The sequence below is a fragment of the Physeter macrocephalus genome, chromosome 12, assembly GCF_002837175.3.
Source record: "Physeter macrocephalus isolate SW-GA chromosome 12, ASM283717v5, whole genome shotgun sequence".
NCBI lineage: Eukaryota > Metazoa > Chordata > Mammalia > Artiodactyla > Physeteridae > Physeter > Physeter macrocephalus.
Window position 1 is genome coordinate 31,435,998 of NC_041225.1, and position 20,547 is coordinate 31,456,544.

Below are 20,547 nucleotides of genomic sequence, written 5' to 3' on the forward strand. Positions count from 1 at the left end.
AACAGAAGGCTCAGACAAATTAAAAAGTCTGCCTAAGTCACACAACTAAGAGAATCTGACTGGCTCTAAAATCCATGCTTATTATAAAATACCATGGTTCTTGCCTTTGCAAAGAAAAGAAGAAATAAAGAATAATTTCTAAATAAATTACGTGAACTAGAAAAAAGCACAGATTTTTCCTTTTTTAAAAAAGGTTTTTATTTTCTATTATAAAAGTAATCTGTGCTTACTATATAAGCATACATATAAGGCAAAGAAATACAGAAAAACAGAACGGGGGAAAAAACCACATCATTTTACCAACCAGACACGATAACTACCAATTACAGTGTCACTTAGTCTATTTTTCATTATGCGTAACTTTTAACCTAGTTGAATTTATATATGTAAATAATTTTGTATCAGGCAGAGGTCTTAAATGTAAAAACAAGTGACATTCATTAAAAAATACTTAGTAAACACTTCTATATTGAACTGTACGAAACTGCCATTTTTATAGGTCAAAATGGTCAAATATTGACAATTCCATAGGGTTCGACCTACTACATGCCAGGCCATGTGCCAATCTGAGGCAGTGAGTAAAAATACATCACAGAGAGATAAAGGAATGGAAAATATGAAGGAGCTTAAAAGACAAGGAAGCAGATGACAAATCTGGATATAACCCAAATGTCCACTAACAAGGAAAAGATAAATAACTTGTGGTATAGCCATATAATGGAATACTACTTAGCAATAAAAAGGAATGGACTTATTTATACATGCAACATGGATAAATCTCATAGTAAATTATGTTGAGTGAAAGAATATAGCAAATAAAGAATACACGGTTGTATTTTTTTTCATTTATATAAAACTAGAAAATGTAAACCAACCTATAGTGACAGAAAAAGGATAAAGGTTCCCTGTGAAGTCAGGGATGTGGGGAAGAGAAATGACAGGGAGAGACTTCAAAGGAATGGGAGGGGACTTTAGGAAGTGATATGTCTGCTCTCCTGACGGCAGCGACAATTTGGTGGGGACGTGTGTGTGTGTGTGTGTGTGTGTATATATATGTGTATACATATTTAAACTTCAGGAATGGTACAATTTAAATATGGTAGGTTATTGTATGTCAATTATATCTCATAAAGCTGTTTTAGAATCACTGTAAATGTGAAGATGTCTTCAAAACACTCAATTCCCAATTAGTCAAGAATATTAACTGTGAGATTATACTGAGTCTAGTTTCAGAGAAGCAGTAAGATTTCCACGCCCTTCAAATAAGTGAAATGGAATCTTACTCTAATACTAATTATAGTTACGCTATTCCTCTGGGACGAGCACTTTACTACTCGGGCCCACCACTTGGCTAGTAGCCATTTATTAAAAGCCATCTAAAAGAAAATCAAGAGAACAAAATTAGCAAACGAGAAGAGAATAGGGTGCTGGTGAGAAAATAAGGATAGCAATTTTGTCTTAATGAATTTCAGGAAGTCCCTTTTATGGACTCATGCACACGTGCCCAAAACAAAAAGCCCTCTGAAATGGGATTACTACTTAATAAATTAAACTGGCTTTCAAACTGATTATTAAATATATTTAAAATGAAATGGAAAACTTGAAGAATGGTTTCACAGAATCATCTGCAGAAGCGGGCAAAATATCAGAGCTTAAACAGTTAAAAAGGCAGTTCATCTATTTCAGGAGTTTAACATAAAATACTAAGAAGAGAAGCTAGAAAGATTTAGATAAAAACACACAGCTGACAAGTCACATGAAACAAATTAACTGAATTTTAATGCCAGCTCTGCTTAAGCTTGAATGTGAACAGTGTTCTCAATACGATGAACAATACTGCTGTTCACAAGCCAACAGTTTGCTGCTGGTTTCCAGACTGAAGTCTCTATTCTAACCTTTTGAGCTCAATACATTAAACTCTTCTACTGAAAGAGATATTTATGTAAATGATAATCTTTTGGCAGTAGGCCACCAAAATCATATGTGCCTTTATTTTTCAGATATTTTTCCAAAGGTTAGTATTTAAAGAATTTAAGCAACTTCACTTTTCAATTAAGAGTGAATTTAAATTTCCAGGATTATGAATCATGTGAATTAAAGTTGCCAGCAGTTAAATGGCCCACAGAAGGCGTTATAAAACCTCAGGCATCAGTGACCTCCCAGTAAGTTTAAATGCAATCTCCTTCTATGCTACCAATCTAGCAGTACTTGTTAATGCCAACATCAATGTAAGTTAAAAGCATTTTGATTATAAATGACAGTGGTTTATAGAAAGTCCATATTAATTCCTTGGCAGAAATTGCATGAGCCATTCATATCACTTCCATTCAAAATAAGGTTTTAAATTACATAGAAAAAATTCCATTTTAAGTCAAAATATAAATAGGTTCAAGAGCATAATTTATGAAGAAGGCATATTTACCTTACTTTATCTAAAAGTAGCTGCCTAATAATGTCATTATTTAATCACAGGAGATTAAAAATTAAGATAAATTTTCTTTAAAAATTTAAAAAGGGAAAACTTTTAACTGCCTCAGAATTTAATTACTTTGAAACAATTTGACTTCCAGTAGACTCTCAAATACTTTCTATCAGTGAGTGTCCATTTGTTAAATACTCTCTATGCACAGAACACTTGGAGATTCTGGAAGATAGATGGAACACACAGAAAACAGCCACTCAGCATTGTAGCCAAAGGGTCAGAAACAAAAGATAAAATGAAATCCATTGTTAAGTCCATTACTATCTGCAGACAAAAACCCTAGACAACTTTGGAGCTAACCACACTCTCCCCTTCCGTCTTAACCAGGTTAATTCCTACTCATCCTTTGTCTCTCAGCTCAGCTCCCCTTCTTCAGGGAAGTCTTCCGTGAAACCACACTGCATTCCTCTATTACAAACCCTCATAATAGCACATATGCTTTCTTACATACACATATCATAATTAGAATGTTACGTTATTCAGTAGTGGAATTATTTTATTAATGTCTATCTCCCCCCACTAGACAGTAAATTCCATTAAAGCTAAAAACAAGTTTGCTGTTGTTCACCACTGTATCTCCAGTGCTTAGCGCAGAATGCTGTCATATGACTTTTGCTTAATAAATATTTGTAGAGTGAACAAACTACACAAAAAAGTATTGTTCCCAAAGAACTCTATTCTTTTAAAATAATTTTCACTTTAATTACCCTTTCTGATATTGAAAAAAAAACCTTGTGCTTGGGAAAGAGTACATTGATCCATTTCAGTTAACTTTTGTACATGGTGTGAAATAAGGGTCCAACTTCATTCTTTTGCATGTGGAAATCTAGTTGTTCCAGCACCATTTCTTGTAGAGACTATTCTTTCCCCCACTGAATGGACTTGGCACCCTTATTAAAGCTTAACTGGCCATAGATGTATGTGTTTATTTCCCGACTCTCAACTCTATTCCACTGGTTTATATGTCTGTCCTTATGTCAGTGCCACAGTGTTTTGATTACTATAGCTTTGTAGTTTGGTTTTTTTTTTAACATCTTTATTGGAATATAATTGCTTTACAATGGTGTGTTATTTTCTGCTTTATAACAAAGTGAATCAGCTATACATATACATATATCCCCATATCTCCTCCCTCTTGCGTCTCCCTCCCACCATCCCTACCCCACCCCTCTAGGTGGTCACCAAGTACCCAGCTGATCTCCCTGTGCTATGTGGCTGCTTCCCACTAGCTATCTATTTTACATTTGGTAGTATATATAATTCCATGCCACTCTCTCACTTCGTCCCAGCTTACCCTTCCCCCTCCCCATGTCCTCAAGTCCATTCTCTACCTCTAAGCCTTTATTCCTATCCTGCCCCTAGGTTCTTCAGAACCATTTCATTTTATTTATTTATTTTTAGATTCCATATATATGTGTTAGCATATGGTATTTGTTTTTCTCTTTCTGTAGTAAGTTTTAAAATCGAGAAAGAGTTCTCCAACTTTCTTCTTTTTCAAGATTGTTTTGGCTATTTGGGGTCTCTTGCAATTTCATATGAATTTGAGGATCAGGTTTCTGTCTCTGCAAAGAAAGGCTACTGGAATTTAGAAAGGGATTGCACTGAATCTGTAGATCACTTTGGGTAATACTGACAATATTTAGTCTTCCTATCCATGAACACAGGATATCTTTCCATTTATTTAGAACTTCTTTAATTTACCAATGTTTTGTAGTTTTCAGTGTACAATTCTTTATCTCATTGGTTAAATTTATTCCTGGATATTTTACTCTTTTAGGCACTATAGTAAATAAAAGTGCTTTCTTAATTTCCTTTCAGATTGTTCACTGCAGGTGTATAGAAACTCAACTGATTTTTGTGTTGATCTGTACCCTGAAACATTGTATTTATCAGCTCTAGTAGCTTTCTTGTGAAATTCTTTGGGATTTTCTACATACAGCATCATGTAATTTGTGATTAAAGATAGTTTCGCTTCCTCATTTCCAAATGGTTCCACTTATTTCTGTTTCTTGTCTAACTGTACTAGCTAGAACTTCCAGTATAATGTTGAACAGCAGTGGTGAAAGCAGGTGACTTAAGTCAACTCAGACTGCTATAACAGAATACCACAGACTTGTGGCTTAAACAACATTTATTTCTCACAGCTCTTAGAGTCTGAATGTCTGTGATCAGGGTGCCAGCATGGTCAGGTTCTGATGAGAACCCTCTCTCTGATTTGCAGTTACCTCTCTGATTCTTTTTATAAGGACACCAATCCCATCATAAGGACTCAGCCCTCATGACCTCACCTAAACCTACTTACCTCCCAAAGGTTCCACCTCTGAGTACCATCACATTGGGGGGTAGGTTTTCAACATATGAATTTTGCAGGGGACACATTCAGCCCATAGCAGCAGGCATCCTTATCTTGCTCCTGTCTTTAGGGGGGAAGCCTGCAATCTTTCACCATCGAGAATGTTAGCAGTGCGTTTTTCCATAAATGCCCTTTACCACGTTAAGTAAATTCCCTTCTACTCCTAGTTTTCTAACAGTTTTTTTAATCACGAAAGGGTGTTGCATTTTGTCAGATGCCTTTTGTGTATCCATTGAGTAGTCTGCAATCCTTTTTATTTTTGTAAGGTGGGTGGTAACATCCAGATTTTCTGATTTTAGTTAATTCTCTTTTTTTTCTTCTGTCAATCTAGTGAAAGGTTTGTCAATTTTGTTGATCTTTGCAAAGAGCTTTGGTTTCATCAGTTCTCACTACTGTTATTTTATTCTCTATTTCTACTCTAATCATTATTATTTCCTTCCTTTTGCTAGATTTGAAATTTGTAAAATTTGCTCCTCTTTTTCTAGTTTCTTAAGGTTAAAGTTAGGCTATTAATACAAGATTTTTCTCCTTTTTAAATATAAGTATTTATAGCTATAAATTTTCCTGTGTGCTGCCTTTACTGCATCCCATAAGTTTTTATCACCCCTAAAAAGCACCTTGAAGGAATTCCCTGGTGGTCCAGTGGTTAAGACTCTGCACTTTCACTGCTGAGGGTATGGGTTCAATCACTGGTCAGGGGAACTAAGATCCGCATGGCGCAGCCAAAAAAAAAAAGTACCTTGAAAATGATTCCATGAGTCACCTTTCACATTGTGTTGGAGAGAACGTTAGCATAGGGGGTCAGAAAAATAGACACTTTCCTTGCTATAGCTAAAGTAACAATTACTTTACTACTTCTGTTACTAAAGTAATTAAAAGCTAAAACTGTCTATATGCAGAAGGTTGTGCTGAGTGCAAAGCAACATTCAATGGAGCAAATAACTTGTTGCAGAGAAAACAAAGAGGCATCTCCACGTGGTGGTCAGAGCTGATTTTCAAGACAACAGTGCGCACAGTGTCAGGTCTGCTCACTCTTTAAAGTCACAAAAGTAATGTTGCATTTTATAGGCATCCTATTCAGTAAGCACACTAGGAAACAACAAACAAAGCACTTGTACATGTGGCACACTGGGTATGTAATCATGCCAACCTTCAGGCTTGCTCGTTTGTTTCTGATGTCTGATATCTGATATGTGTGACTTGTATGCTCAAGGGTGATCTAATTAGGGTTGGTAACTACTGCAAACCATAAAAATACTTGTCCAGGTTGCCACAGGGATCACTGGCAGAGCTAAACAATGTTACTCTTTTACTTACTAGAAGAGCTTACTCTACATTTTTAAAAAACTATCTCCCATTGAGGGTGTTCATTTCCAAGGAGATCTATTTGGCAAAAACATGAGGGCCCAAGAGTACTTTTTTTACACTAATGGAGGAAACATGTAGGCCTGTAATTCAATGGATAAAAGAGTGTTCAATATGCAAACTCAGTAGACTACCATTAGACACACAATTTGCATATCTGCAGCTGGGCTTCAGCTGAGCTTCACCTGGGTAGCACAAGGTGTAACTCTGGTGGGAGAAGTAATAGGAGGAAAATTTTATGACCACAAAAATCTCATTCTTGTTTAAAAAAAAAAAAAAAAAAAAAAGGCGCTGAATCATTTTGACACAAAGGCATTTACACTCAAAGAGAAATGAGGTTGCTCAATTGACTAGGAAACAAATGTAATATAATCAAAGTCTGAGGGGGACAAAAATCCCCTCTGAGGCTGTTATATAAACTTACTGCATATTTACATGTTAGATGCTTCCCATTAAATTCAGTTTTAATAAAGGCAGTGATTTCTAGGAATACAATGCCTGCATGAAATGCAACTTGGCTATATTCTGAAACAAAAAGCAGAGTGTTTACTGCAATGACTTTCCTTAGATCCAGACTTGATGATCTCAGATTCCTTAGAATAAGGCTGTAATGTTTGACAATTAAAATTAAAAGCAATGAGACTTTTTTAAGGCATAAAAATGTATTTAAAGGCTGGGTCACTTGTTAACTGTGTGTGATCTGGGACAAGTCATTTAACTCTCTAGACTCCAGCTTCCTTATTTCAAAGGGGCTGAGGTAGATTTCTAAAACCCTATCTATGGCCCTCCAGATGCTTCCCATGCCCCTGCCATGTGGGGAGATACTCTTTCTCTCAAAGTGATGAAGGAAAGCTCTGGCCTACGCACAGATGTCCCCTCCATGTCCGAGCTCCCTTGATTTGTGGTGGAAACAGGAGACACGTAAGCATAATTTTACTGGCTGTAAGACGGTAATTTTGGTAACTACAGGGATGAGAAAGGATCAACAGGGAAGGTAAAACATGAAAGCCCAAAGAAGTAACTAAGCAAGTATCTGCTTAGGCTCAACTATAATACTGGTAAGGCACTGCCTTCATTCATGTGTATTACGTAAAATGTTCTGAGTGAGGTAGCCCTTTCTTATATAAAATCTAATAGAAAAGATATTTAAATGTTGTAAAGAATTGAAAGGAAAATTTTTTTTTAAAAACAGTATTTGTTGAATACCTACTGCTTGCCATTCTTTGAGCCAGATGTTTTATCTAGTTTGTCTAATTCCCCAACATTCCATGAGGTGTTATTTCAGTTTTTAAAATGAGGAACCTGAGGCTCAGCGAGGTTAAGCAACTGGCCTGACATGGCCTGGCTGTGAGGGGCAGAGCTGGAGCCTGTGTCTGCCAGATTCACAACCCTGTACCCTGCTCCCTGCACTGGTTCAAACCGAGTGCCACAGACATGGCTCGCAATTCTTAAATTAATGATTTACCTGTTTTTAACTCCTTAAAATATAATAAAATAGAATGCTGTTACACATTAAATTTTAACACACTGAAGAAGACCAACATATAAGCCTGTGTTAGCAAGTTATCCTGGTTTTTTGTTTCAATTTTTTGCAGACTTTGAAATAAAGTTTCTCCTCCATCTTCATGTATTTATTCAAATTCCTTCATTGTTTTAAAATCCAGACCAGCACTTTTCCGTTAACAAAATTATGCAAGCAAGTACACTACTCCACCCTACGTGCCTGAGCACAGAGTGCCAAAGCTAGTTAGAAAATCTCAGTGATAATTCATGACATGACCCGGGTGACAGGACCTAGTCAGAGAAGCAGCACCCAACACTTCGACTATTAAAAAAAAAATGTGAGCAACTGTAAAATTATATTAGTGAGTCACCTAAGAAACAAAATCCCCAATTAAACTTTCAAGTTTCTGAATCAGATTAACTGAAAATATCCCACCATTGCAAAGCAAGTTGAAAAGTTGGTTAACATTTGCATCTACTCATGATTTAGAATTCTCTTGCTATTACAGTACCAAAACTAAGTACAGAAACAAATAGATGTTTGATCCAACACAGGACTGCAACAATCACCCACACGTTTTAATTTTAATATTCTTCAGAACAGCTCATTTTCCTAACTGAATTTATCAGGAAATGTTATAATTTGAATCAATTAATTTATATTCATTCTGCTCTATTTATTGGGTTTCTACGTAAGATTGAATTTGCAACAGGGTTTCCACCAGGGGGGAAAAAACCTGAAAAATCATGTACAATAGCATGATGCCTACCCCATTATTCCCATGCAGGTGATCAGATGATAGCAATTCAGATGACAAAACAGTAATTTCAAGCTAAGGTACCAGAGAAAACTTCAGTAAAGAGGTTAAGAGAGGCAAAACATTTCACAACAGACAATATGAAAATAGTTATCTCTTATTAAAAAAGCAAAGCCCTAGTTTTATATCAAGAGTTTATATGATGATATGACATTTTAAAATATTCTGACAAAAGTAAATAAGATCCAACTTTCATAGCTGTTTGAGGAGCACTAATAACATAGTGAGGTGCTAGCAAGCAATAAGAGGTGTTCATGTTATTGCTGCCTTTAAGAAATCTTAAAAAGTGTTACACTAATCATATACAGGGCACAAATGTTTTGCAGTAAAACTCTGAATAACAAGCAAGGAATGGAGGCTCTGAACTCAGAGTCTGCCTATAAATATGCCCAAGATTAAAGCAAAACTTTTACTATACGAGTTATCTTAAAGGTTTAACATTTAATAAGCACGGAACCCAAGATCTACAATGTTTAGGATTTAGTATTTTAATATATAAACATAAATTTGTCAGCAGATCAATTAAAAGAAACTCCTTGTTCTTCGTATCCCTTTGCCCAATAGTAACTTTAAAAGAATTTTAGGAGAAAAAAGTACTACACTAAACTTAATAAAAACTATACCATACGATAACCATTCGTTTATGATCATCATTCTCAGTGCTTACAAAAGCCCTGTGAAGCCATTCTTTAAATAACAGGAATGAGAGTTGAGCCTCAGACAGTTTAAAATGTTCATTAAACTCAGTGTTCTTCTTGTTTTACTGCCATGGAAAAGGGAAAGCAAAACGCATTCACTCTTAATTCTTGGCAGACCGTGCTAACAATGTTTCTGGTAAAATACTCCCCCCTCGTGGACTTTTTGGACATTGCAAACAGAGGTCATGTGCCTCGTGGTTTTACATAAGCATCTCACCATTACCTTAGCACTTCAATTAGCTGGTATTTTTATTATACATTACTTTTGCTTATTCTCAAATTTTGAAGAGTCTTAAAAGTAATTTGATTTGAAATCCTGAAATCACAAACCTCTGTTGAAAAAAAATAATTTCAGGGAAAATACTGATCTCTACCTGCTCTCTAATGGTATATTTAATTTTTTGGACAAATTTGAATCCTTCAATAATCATATGTTTTTTAATGTAAATATGCATAATATTCTTACTGTATTATAAAATAAACTATAAACCTGCATAAGTAATGATATGTTTTATTTTACATATTAAAACATATTTTAGAAAAACTGATTTTTTAATACTGTTTTCAAATAGTCTTAGCTACTATATTTTAGTTTTTCATGTTAAAGTTAGAAACACACAACTTTGAAACATTTAAAATTCCTTCTTTGTTCTATATTAGTATAAAATACTGAAAATGGCATTATGTGTTTAAATGAGAAAATATTTTAAAAATCAATTTTATCTTATTGAAAACAAAAGAAAAGCTATTGAAAACGCTCTCAAGAAAAAAATTACAGACACTTAGCGTATATAAACGGTATAAAGGCTTAAACACACAGATGTACCAGCTGTTTAAGTGCTAAATATCACAACTGATTTTTTTTTTTTTTTTTTTCAGTTTTCCATACAAAACCTACTGCAGTTAGTAGACACAATCAGAACTGAATGAAGCACTGATTTGGGGTTTTACACAAGTTGGTAAGAAGTCTGCATTTTTTTAATGGAAAAGATAAATTCCATCCTCTAAAAAAATGTGTATTCGCTATAACATTCCCATTGATACACAATAAATGATTCTAAATATTCACTTGAAAATGAATAAATTATATCTGGAAATAATAAAATTAGTTTAGTTCTGCATCTCTAATATCTCAGACCCACTGCCTAGCTCCGTAGTCACAGACAGCCTCCTGGCTTCCAGAAATGGGGCTGGGGAAGCTCCAACAGCTATGGCCATGTGACCTTAGGTAATGCCTGCTCTCTCTGCCTCCCAGAGTTACAAGTATTAAATGAAGTAATCTAGGCAAATCCAATGTGTGGCATATACTGAGGGCTCAAGTAATACTAGTTACTGCTTTTATTAGCATGTGCCGGCACGTAATAAACTCTATAAACATTCGGTTAATGAATGAACACAATCAAAATGTTTAGCATAACAAAAACGGAGTCCAGCTAAGTCAAAGGGCCTTTTTAAACAATACTGACAGCAGCCTGTAAATAGAAACCAAAGTGGGAGGAACCTGTCTAAAAGTGTGCCCATAGGAAGCAACTCCAAATCGGGGCATTCGTAAAACCATTACGAATGTAAGAAATCTTCCAAATGCAGCTGAACTCACCGTTACAGGGAAATGCCTAAGAAAACATTGCTTTGATTTTACTATCACCTGACAAAAGGCAGAATCTACTAGGTGTCAGCTGAAATACGTAGTCACCATTCAACCTTTGCGTTCTGAGAATGTTCTATGTGCCTTGCCCAGGGATCTACTGGTATTAATGACAAAGGAAAATGTTTACCCACGTTTAGAACCAAAGAAGGACACGTCTGTATGGACAGTTATTTTTTTCAAGATAAAATGTGGCTTCTCATTTACCACCTTCCCCAAATCCATGCTTTCCTCAATGCAAATGTCATCATCATATTTCTTTATTCTTTCAGAAATACCCACTACTGACTACTCTATGCCAAGAATGTCTAGAAACAAGGAATTCAGAAAGGTTTAAGGAAGTTACATTTTGTGGAGTTAAGAGTCTAGTTCAGGAAACAAATATTAAAGAAACAGCAATGCAAATATTTATAAAAGGTAACCATGGGAAGTATCATGAAGTAACATACCAGTCTATAATGAACACATCTAATAAAATCTTGGAGACTGGGATATGCCTGGATACAAAAGGCTTCCCGAGGTAGTGACATTTAAGGTGAGACCAGAATGAGGTGGGAGAGGGGAGTATGGGCCAGAGAGAAATACAGGTGGAAAGGTAAAAGGCAAGAGGGAGAAGGCATGAGAAGGGCCTGGAAATCCATGCTAAGATTGTTTGGAGCTCCAGATAAACCTGATTCCTGTATTTAGAATTTTGACCAACTATTTCTCATTATCCTCAGAACCCAATTTGCTATTGAAATGACCGCCATTTCCATCTTACATTGCTCATACATCAAATTCAATACTACTCTACAAGCAAGATGCTCTGTACACCTATCAGTTTTCAATGCAACAGGAAGCACCTTTCATTCACTCTCAAGCTGGGGTTTAGATGTGAGGGGTAGCGGGGCGGGACAGGACATGCGGTTGGCATTTCCAAAGGAAAGAGGCAGGTGAAAACACTGACCCGAAAAGTAGGCTTATAAATCCATCGTTTTATTAGAAAATAGAGAATAAAATGATCTTAAGAAACACGAAACTATTACAGCAGGAGAAATAGGCAGGGAAGTCATATAAATTCTTGCAGATGTTTAGAGTAACTAATGAGTTTTCTATCAGGACACTGCAACAAGACTATAGATGATGTTATTCATTTCTCAGCTTTCTCATATTCATGGAGTGCCACCATGGACCATTCTCTACCACTCATTTCACCTTTACTGTGCGACTGCCACCTACTTTCTCCACAACTTTCAATTTACCCTAATTTTTCTACCCAGTCTCACTGTTATCTTCTTCCCAGCACAGGATTCTGAAAATACACTCCCTCAGGTCAACAGGGTTCCCTAAGTCTGTTCCAAGTTACGCTGATATGGCCAAATAACAGGCACCTTAGAGCACTCCGGGTATGTGTACAATTTTTTCAAGACCCTGCAGTGGATCTCCATTTTACTCAGAGTAAAAGCCAAAGTCCTTACAATGGTCCTCCTAAAAGCTGTCGGTGACCCGCACCCCCGACCTCCCTGACCTCATCCCCCCGGCTTCCGCCTACAGAATCCCCTCCAGCCACCCCAGATCCCTGCTGTTGCTACTCCCCAAACATCCCAGGCACTCTAGGCCCGAGGCCCTTTGTCCAAACTGTTCCCTCTGCCTGGAAATGCTCTCCCTAGATCCCTACTTGGCTAATTCTCTCTCTCCTCCGTCAAGCCTTTGGTCAATGCTTCTCTCCTCGGGGAGCCGACCCTGAGCCTCTTGAGCAGCGTGGACCCTGCACCACTCCTCCCCCCCCAACTCTGCTTTCTATTTTTTCCATAGCACTTGTCACCTTTTAACATGCCGTAGAGGTATGTGTTACAGAGACCGCTTATAACTCATACCTCCCTGACAGAGTAATAAGTTCCTCAGCTTAGGGATCTGTGTCTGTATTGGTCACGGACATCTCCAGGCTCCTACAATGGTGCCTGGTCCATAATGGGTGCTCAATAACTATTTTCTGAATAAATGAATGAATTCTAAGCTTTCTCCCATTAATTTCTCTCATACCTTTGGATGTTGCTACGAGTCTGGTAGCAACAATAAAACAAAGAAATAACAACATATATAAATAGATAAACTCAAAAACAGTCAAACACGTCTAGTTTTCATGCTTCATTTTTTTTCTCCGAACAAAAAAAGTAGGCATGATTTGCAGGTATATCGAAGTAAACTAAAAAATTCTGCCCTTCACCTTTATTTATCTTTAGGAAACTGAATTTTCCAATCAATTTCCACAAAGACAATGAATAAAAATAAACAATGCATAATAAGAAATGCATGTTTAACTGTCAACATTACATCTGTTTATGGCATCTTTGTTCATGGTTTGAAGACTCAACCTTCACATTAAACCTGGCAAATATACTGTTATTTATTTTATCCGGTTAAAATATGATTTCTATTTTAGATTATATTTTATTTTTTTCAGCACAAACCTGCTTAGTTTCCTTTCCTATATGGAGAATTATTTCATGATTTTGCAAAGAATTCGATCAGGTGTTTTTTTTTTTTAAAGATAAAGATATTGATAAAGTATTGAACCCCTGAATAAAGTATTTACATTATATATACATTAAGGGCAAGAGTGTCTTGGGGGAAAAAATGGAAATAATAATTATACACAAGACAGTAATTTAATAATGGTGGAATGATGACAACACCAACACCTACAGAGAAGTTACATCGTATCAAGAAGATAGAATTTCATTAAGATTCTCAACTATATATAAAAAACACTAAAAGAGCATACATAAAACAGTATTGGGAATAAATATTTATAGTATCTCAAAACCTAAATTAAGAAAAAATCATCAGTACAAAGAATGTACTTTGTGCTACAAAGGAGAGAAGACGTCTTCGCAAATCTAAACTAACTACTGTCCAATTTTTTATGCTATTCAAATTCATAACTTAAGTCCACATGCAAAAGAAACAAGCCTGTGCATAATCTGGGCCACATAATGGGGTAGGGAGGGGTACCAGTAATCACGCAGAACTTCAAGGAAAGAGGAAGGCGGTTAGTGAGAGCTAAACAGAGGCATGAGATAACTAGAAGTGATAAAACTAAGCTTATGAAAACTTCGGCTGAATATCAGGAAGGAATATCAGATGATATGATGTTTTATTACGAAAAACGCCCTAAGTTCAGAAATACTGCTACTTGAATAATTTAAAGATACTGAATTTAGGATAAATGTTACAAACTAGATGTCTGTAGTGTCTAGTCAGCAAGTAGTAGATATTTCCGCGAAAAGAAAATGGCTACGATTCTGAGGTTCTCTCATAACGTATTAAATTGTTTTTAAAAAATCAAAATAAAGGACCAAAACAAAGTATTGTTTGGTAGGGCATTATCCGTATCACAAAACTAATTCTGACCACATCATCCTAAGTAAAAGCCTAGTTGAGCAGTGTCAAAACAGAAATTTGAAACATTATCTTCATGAAAACTATTTAAATTGATCTTTTAAAAACCTCTATCATTGCTTAAAATGCTTACTGAAAAATATCAGAAATAAAGTTTTATACTAAAATATCTCAATAGTGTCTAAAACTCTAATAAAAGTAGACAGAAAATCTTTATCTACAGTTTTTATTTTACTCCCTTTCTTCTTACTAAATGTATGTTAACAAAAAAACCCTCAAATGATCTAGACAAAAGCTTTTAGCTCAACACATAATTGCCAGAAAATTACAATAATTGTACCAATTAAAATAATCTTGAATGAACAGTATGTCATCTTAATGTTCCAATGGTTTACAGAGGGATATACTTAATTAGCTGAAATTGCTTTCCAGTGTTAGTATCAAATGTCATTTGTTAAAAGTTGAACAATTTAGAAAATAATTTAACAAAGCAATTTTACCAAACACCAAGAACCAACATTTTCTTTTTCAGCTGAATAAATCAAGCAGATGTGTCATCAAATTGCTATAAAAATAAATGAGGCTTTTTATGGATTAAAAAAATTTTACTACTAGTGTTAAAAATACTATTTTCTGATTGTTTTCACCAAATCAGATTTCTTTAATAAACTAAATGAATATCAATTATATACTGCTGCTTTTTGTCTGTTGTAAATAACACTTTTTATTATTCAAATGACAAGCAATAGCATCAAAGAACTCAACTATGGTTAACTAGAAACAGTCATCTAAGTTATTCTAACATATTCCAATATATGATTTTTCAATGTTGATCAAATTGGCTTCCTATAGTTTTTCATTAAGAAATCATCTTAAATTACTTTGTCAATTCCTTAATGAATTCTCAGATTCTTACCACATTGTCTTTTTTCTCTTCCTTAGACTAGCTACAAAGCAGTCTTTGTAAGTATTTGCAGGCATACAGGACACAATTATATCTTTAAAAAAAAAAAGGCATCTCAAAATCACCCTGAATCCAACTCATTCATGGATGGCAGGCCCACCAAGAGCTGAAGTCCAAAATAAGAGATTAACTTAATGGCAAAACAAAGTTCCCACTACCTCATTATACCTCCAATATATAACAGTCTATATTTATTTGAACAAAATAAAATATTCCCCCTACAAAAATTTACTCCAAGCTATTTTTATTATATGATTAAAAATACCCCCCCAAAAGCATTTCTTTGACAAATGTTCTACTGATATATTAATGAACAGGGTGAAAAATTACTATTATCTTTAAACTACAGGTGATACATTCTCTATTGTCTGTAAGATATATTTTAATTAATTAAAAATATAAATTTTTGAAAGTTTCCTTGAATATTAGGAAGTCATATAAGCTTGAGGCTCAAATGCTGGAAATTAGGGTGAAAGTTTTAAAAGATCAAGTAATTGCCTATTAGCAAATAACAGTAGTTTTAGCCTGAAAAGTTTTCTATCATCCAGAAGGCAATGTTTTAGCCTGATATTGATAAAAACCTGTTAATTGGCTGTTTGAGCCATCACATTTTTACTTTCCTCCAGTTGTTTCAAATATGTATGTTCTACCTTCAATCAGAATATAAGTTCCTCAACACTTGAGTATTTAGGGACAAAAGATATGTTGTATGTAATACACCCTCTAATGGTCTAGGGAAAAAAAAGGGTGTGTGTGTGTGTGTGTGTGTGTGTGTGTGGTAATGGTGTTTTGGGGAGATTCATGCTGAAGTATTTAGGTGTGAAATACACTTTTGGATGGTTTGGCAAAAGGAAAGTGTATGTATGTGTGTGTAGATATGTGTGTAAGTTGCTCAAGGGCCTAAGATGCTTAGTATAGCTGTCTCTCTATGTACCCCACCTGCTCAGCCAGCCCCTGGAATGCATGAAAGCACAAAGGACAACAATCTAAGCCCTGACCCATAGTAAAAACTCACACTAAATACACATTAAATGAAGAAAACTAACTAGAATGGATAAACAAAAATCAAGGGAAGCCATTAGGTCTCACACCTACTCATCTTCGTTTCTTTAAGAAAAGAGACAAGATTTCAGGAAGGTATGTTTTATTCAAATGATAATATCTAAGATGAGACTGAAATACTCTTCATCCTTTTTATATCTTTTGTCTTCCGGCGACCATCCCAGCAAAAAAGTAACTAGAAAACTACAAAACCATGACTTTCTAATTTAAATTACTGCCAATGATAAGTTAAAAGCTCATTTTCATAAAAACATGCTCAATATTTTCAACATGCAGAAGAAATAAGATAAATTTTCTGCAAAGAAATGAGACACTGTGCATTTAAAAAAATTTTTTTTAATATATATGATTTTTCACCTGAATGGCTCATTAACCCAAGAGTTGCAGATTCTAATCACACTTGACCTCATTGATGGACTGTCCGTCTTACTTCCTACAGGATCAGAATTGGCAAACTTGACTTCTTGGCATTTGTGGATTGCAGGTCTTAAAATACTAATGAACACTGCACCGTCTGCATCCACTTGCTCCATGCCTTTTAGAGGTACCAGCTGATTCTAACATTAGAATCAATCAATCAATAAAGTGTGGTTTGTGATTCATCCTGCCACCATGAAACAAAATGGTAGGTTGTTTTTAAAAGCTTTCAATAGAGCTATGTATATATACATAATGATTTTCAATTACACGTGGCATGTGTGTAAAGGTTACTAAAACCACATAAGTGCACTAAGGAATACAGTTCTTGGATTCATTTAATGTAAACTATGTCCTTAAGTAAAAATCTTAACAAAGCAACATATATTTACTGAACAATCACTATGGAGAACAAAAGGAATGGGAAGAGGAAAATTTCTTAATAAGAACCAGGTACTTCATATTTGTATCCCTCCTCTCTTTTTATTTGCTCAAATCATAGCATTTATCGTCCTGTATTTTAATTATTTACTGTGCTTTTCCACTGCATTAAAATTTTTTTAACTCACAGAAAAGGTGAAAGAACAGGACAACCAACTCCCAAACACACCTCACCTAGACTCACAAACTGTCAACATCATGTCGCGATACACCTGCTATCTCCCTCCTCCCCATATATATGTACATGTATACACATCCACATAATATATACATAGGTATACTTACCGACATATGCGTATCTACACACACATACATACACTTTCCTTTTGCCAAACCATCTGAAAGTGTATTTCACACTTAAATACTCCAGCATGAACCTCCCCCAAATACCCTTACCATGCCTAAGGAAATTAACATTAATTCAAAACTTCTTCCTCCCCAATTGCCCGCAAAATGCCCTTCGGTGCCCTGCTTTTCTTCTGATACAGTTCCCTATCACAGCTCACACACTGCATTTTGGCTGTGGGATCTATCTCTTCAGTCTCCCCCAGTCACCAATATGAAATTCAAGCCAGTTGTCTTGTAGAATGTTCCACATTCCGGATTCATCTGGCTGCGTCCTCAGAATTAGAATCATAGTACAACACGGCTGGCAACTGTACCAGAAAAGTGATGTGGTGCCTTCTACCGCATTTTATCTAGTGGCATATGATGTTATGCATCCCATTAATGATGTCAGGCTTGACTATTTGATGAAAAATGTGACAGCCAGATCTCTCCACTGCAAGGGCATGTCTCTCTGTAATTATATGTAACCTGGGGAGTGATATTTTGAGACCATGTGTGCCTCCTGTTCCCCAACAACTTTCCTCCAGTGCTTTCTGCAACCACCGATGATCCTTGCTTCAATCAATTATCATACTGGGGATTTTAAAGATTGATAATTTTTCTATTTCATTCGCTCCTTCTACACTTATCTGCTGGCAGTCTCCTAAAACAAAGAATTATTCCTTTTTCCTCTCTTCTATTACTATGAACTCACTGGATTTCTTTTGTTGATATGTTAAAATCCATTACCATCATTTTTCTTTGTGATTCTCAAATGGGCCCAAGTTTGAAAGGTGCTCCTTCAAGCTAAGTCCTGTGCCCTTCTGTGCAGACCTCACTGTCTTTGAACATTTCCTTCCTTGATTTCTGGCACAACAATGCAGGCTCCTCTTGAGCTTTCCCTGCCTTAAACCTGGAATTAGCCATTTCTCCAAGGAGTCCCAATCAGAAACCAAGATCTAGGCACCAGATGTGCTCACAATTTGGGGGTATTTTTGCTCCCTTTTGGTGGGCAAAACTAGAGGAAACCTCATTTTAAATTATGAGTTAATATTTAATATCTCCAAATCCAGTCTACTACCATAGTGCTCTTCCTAATTTCTTCCATTCAATATTTGTATATCCCTTCTCCCATAGGGAAAACACTGGCTTCCAAAAATATCTATTAATTCATTTTTTACTCTATCTTATGATACATTCAAAAGGATTTCAGGAGTATAATACCAATACTATTATCAACAACAAACCTACTAAGCTCACGATTTCTTTGCAGTTAATTTTGTCTTCAGTATATTATACTAAGAACAAAGAATCAGAGAACTGAGTTCAAAGGTGTTTGAATTAATTTTTTTCTATGTGGTTATATTTTCAATTTCATGTACCATTAGGATCATTTCTTTCTGTTTGTATTCAATATTAGGGTTTGCTTTTCCCATCCTTTTTGTTTCTCGATTATGATACAAAAGGCAAACTACATAAAAATGTACATTCAGAGACATTCATCTCATTCCCCATCTAAGCATCCTCTTTAGGTAAACATCTTTATTAGTTTCTGGCTTACCCTTCCCATGGGTTTGTTTTATATTTTCATGAAAAATAATATATACCTACATATGTATATACAGATGTTCTTATTCCCCCTCTTTCTTATACAAACAGAAACATGTTATATACTCTTTTGCACTTTACATTTTTCACTTACTAATATATCCTGAAAATTCCTCCATATCAAATCATAGTTTTTTCTCATTTTCTACAGCTACAAGGTACTCTATTATGGTAGCTGTGCCATAATTTATCCAACCAATGTTCCTATAAATGTGCATTTAAATTATGCTGTTACAGATAAGGTCACAATAAGCAACCCTGTATAACCAGTTTTATAACTGTGGAGGTGTGTGTTTAAATTTCTACACGTGAGATTGTAGGATCAAAAAGTAAACATATATTTACCTGGTTGCCTTTGTACCTCCAGCATCAGGAACAGGGCCCCCAAGTAGCAGACACTTAGTAGATTTTTTTTGAGTGAACTCAATTATGAATTTTTTTGAAAGCTTTAAAAGCTTTTTGTTTATTTTCACACCTCTCCTGCTTCTATTTCCTGAGGACACAGACCTTCTTTCACCAATTACTCACCCTCTTCACAGAACATGCAGAGGGCCCAGTGCTGGGAACCCTAAGCACACAGTCCTTAACATGTGAGAAACCGATCAATGTTCCTGGACTCCTGAGACACAATAAACTTCTAAGCATTATATTCAATTAAAGGAAGGTGAAGAGACTGACTTGAGTCCTATGTGTATCAAACCAAAAACTGTGCTCATCTAGCAAACATTCATTATTATATAGCACCTATGCTATGATGCAAACGTTTATTCATGAAATAATATTTTACTGCACAACCAAGGGAAAAACCAGTCATGTATCTTATAATAAAAAGATGATTTCTAAAACATCAAAGAGCAGATGCAATCAGTGACACTGCTCCATAGGCCCACGGGCCTGTTGTGTGTCACTGCCGTCCACGAGAGCACCTACTTGACACAGCTCACAGAATTCAATCTGTTTAATTTAGCACAAATTAAACAGCAAAACCTACACGAGCTCAAGTCTGTACACTAATACTACAACCAGCCTCTATACTCTAAAATCAGTTATTCACCTAGAAAATATTAGATAAAATATGTACATGAAAAATGGGGATTGGAAAATAATGAAAACCACATGCTGACAATACTCTAAGAAAAATTACTTGGAATCTTAAAAGTTTTAATGTATAAACTCTACACTGAATGGTTCGTTAGATTTAATATTTCATTTACATGTTCAAAATAATAGTTTCAATTATACCTCGTTTTATACAATTGTATAGTTCCCTCCCTTGTATTATATTTTTTCTAAGAGGTATTTTTATTTAGAGTTGTAATTGAAAACTTTGAAGGTATTAAATATTCTGGTAAACAAAAGGGATTATAATTTTATTTATTTTTTTTTCATATATATATATATATATTTTTTTTTTTTTTTTTTTTTTTTTTTTGCTTTACAATGTTGTGTTAGTTTCTGCTGTATAACAGTGCATCAGCTATAC

At 35.3% G+C, this 20,547-nt stretch overlaps 1 protein-coding gene across 10 annotated transcripts in view; it reads right to left on the minus strand.

Annotated features, from left to right (window-relative positions):
- Positions 1-20,547, minus strand: part of KIDINS220 (kinase D interacting substrate 220) — a 99,930-nt gene that overhangs the window by 27,247 nt on the left and 52,136 nt on the right. The window lies entirely within an intron of this gene.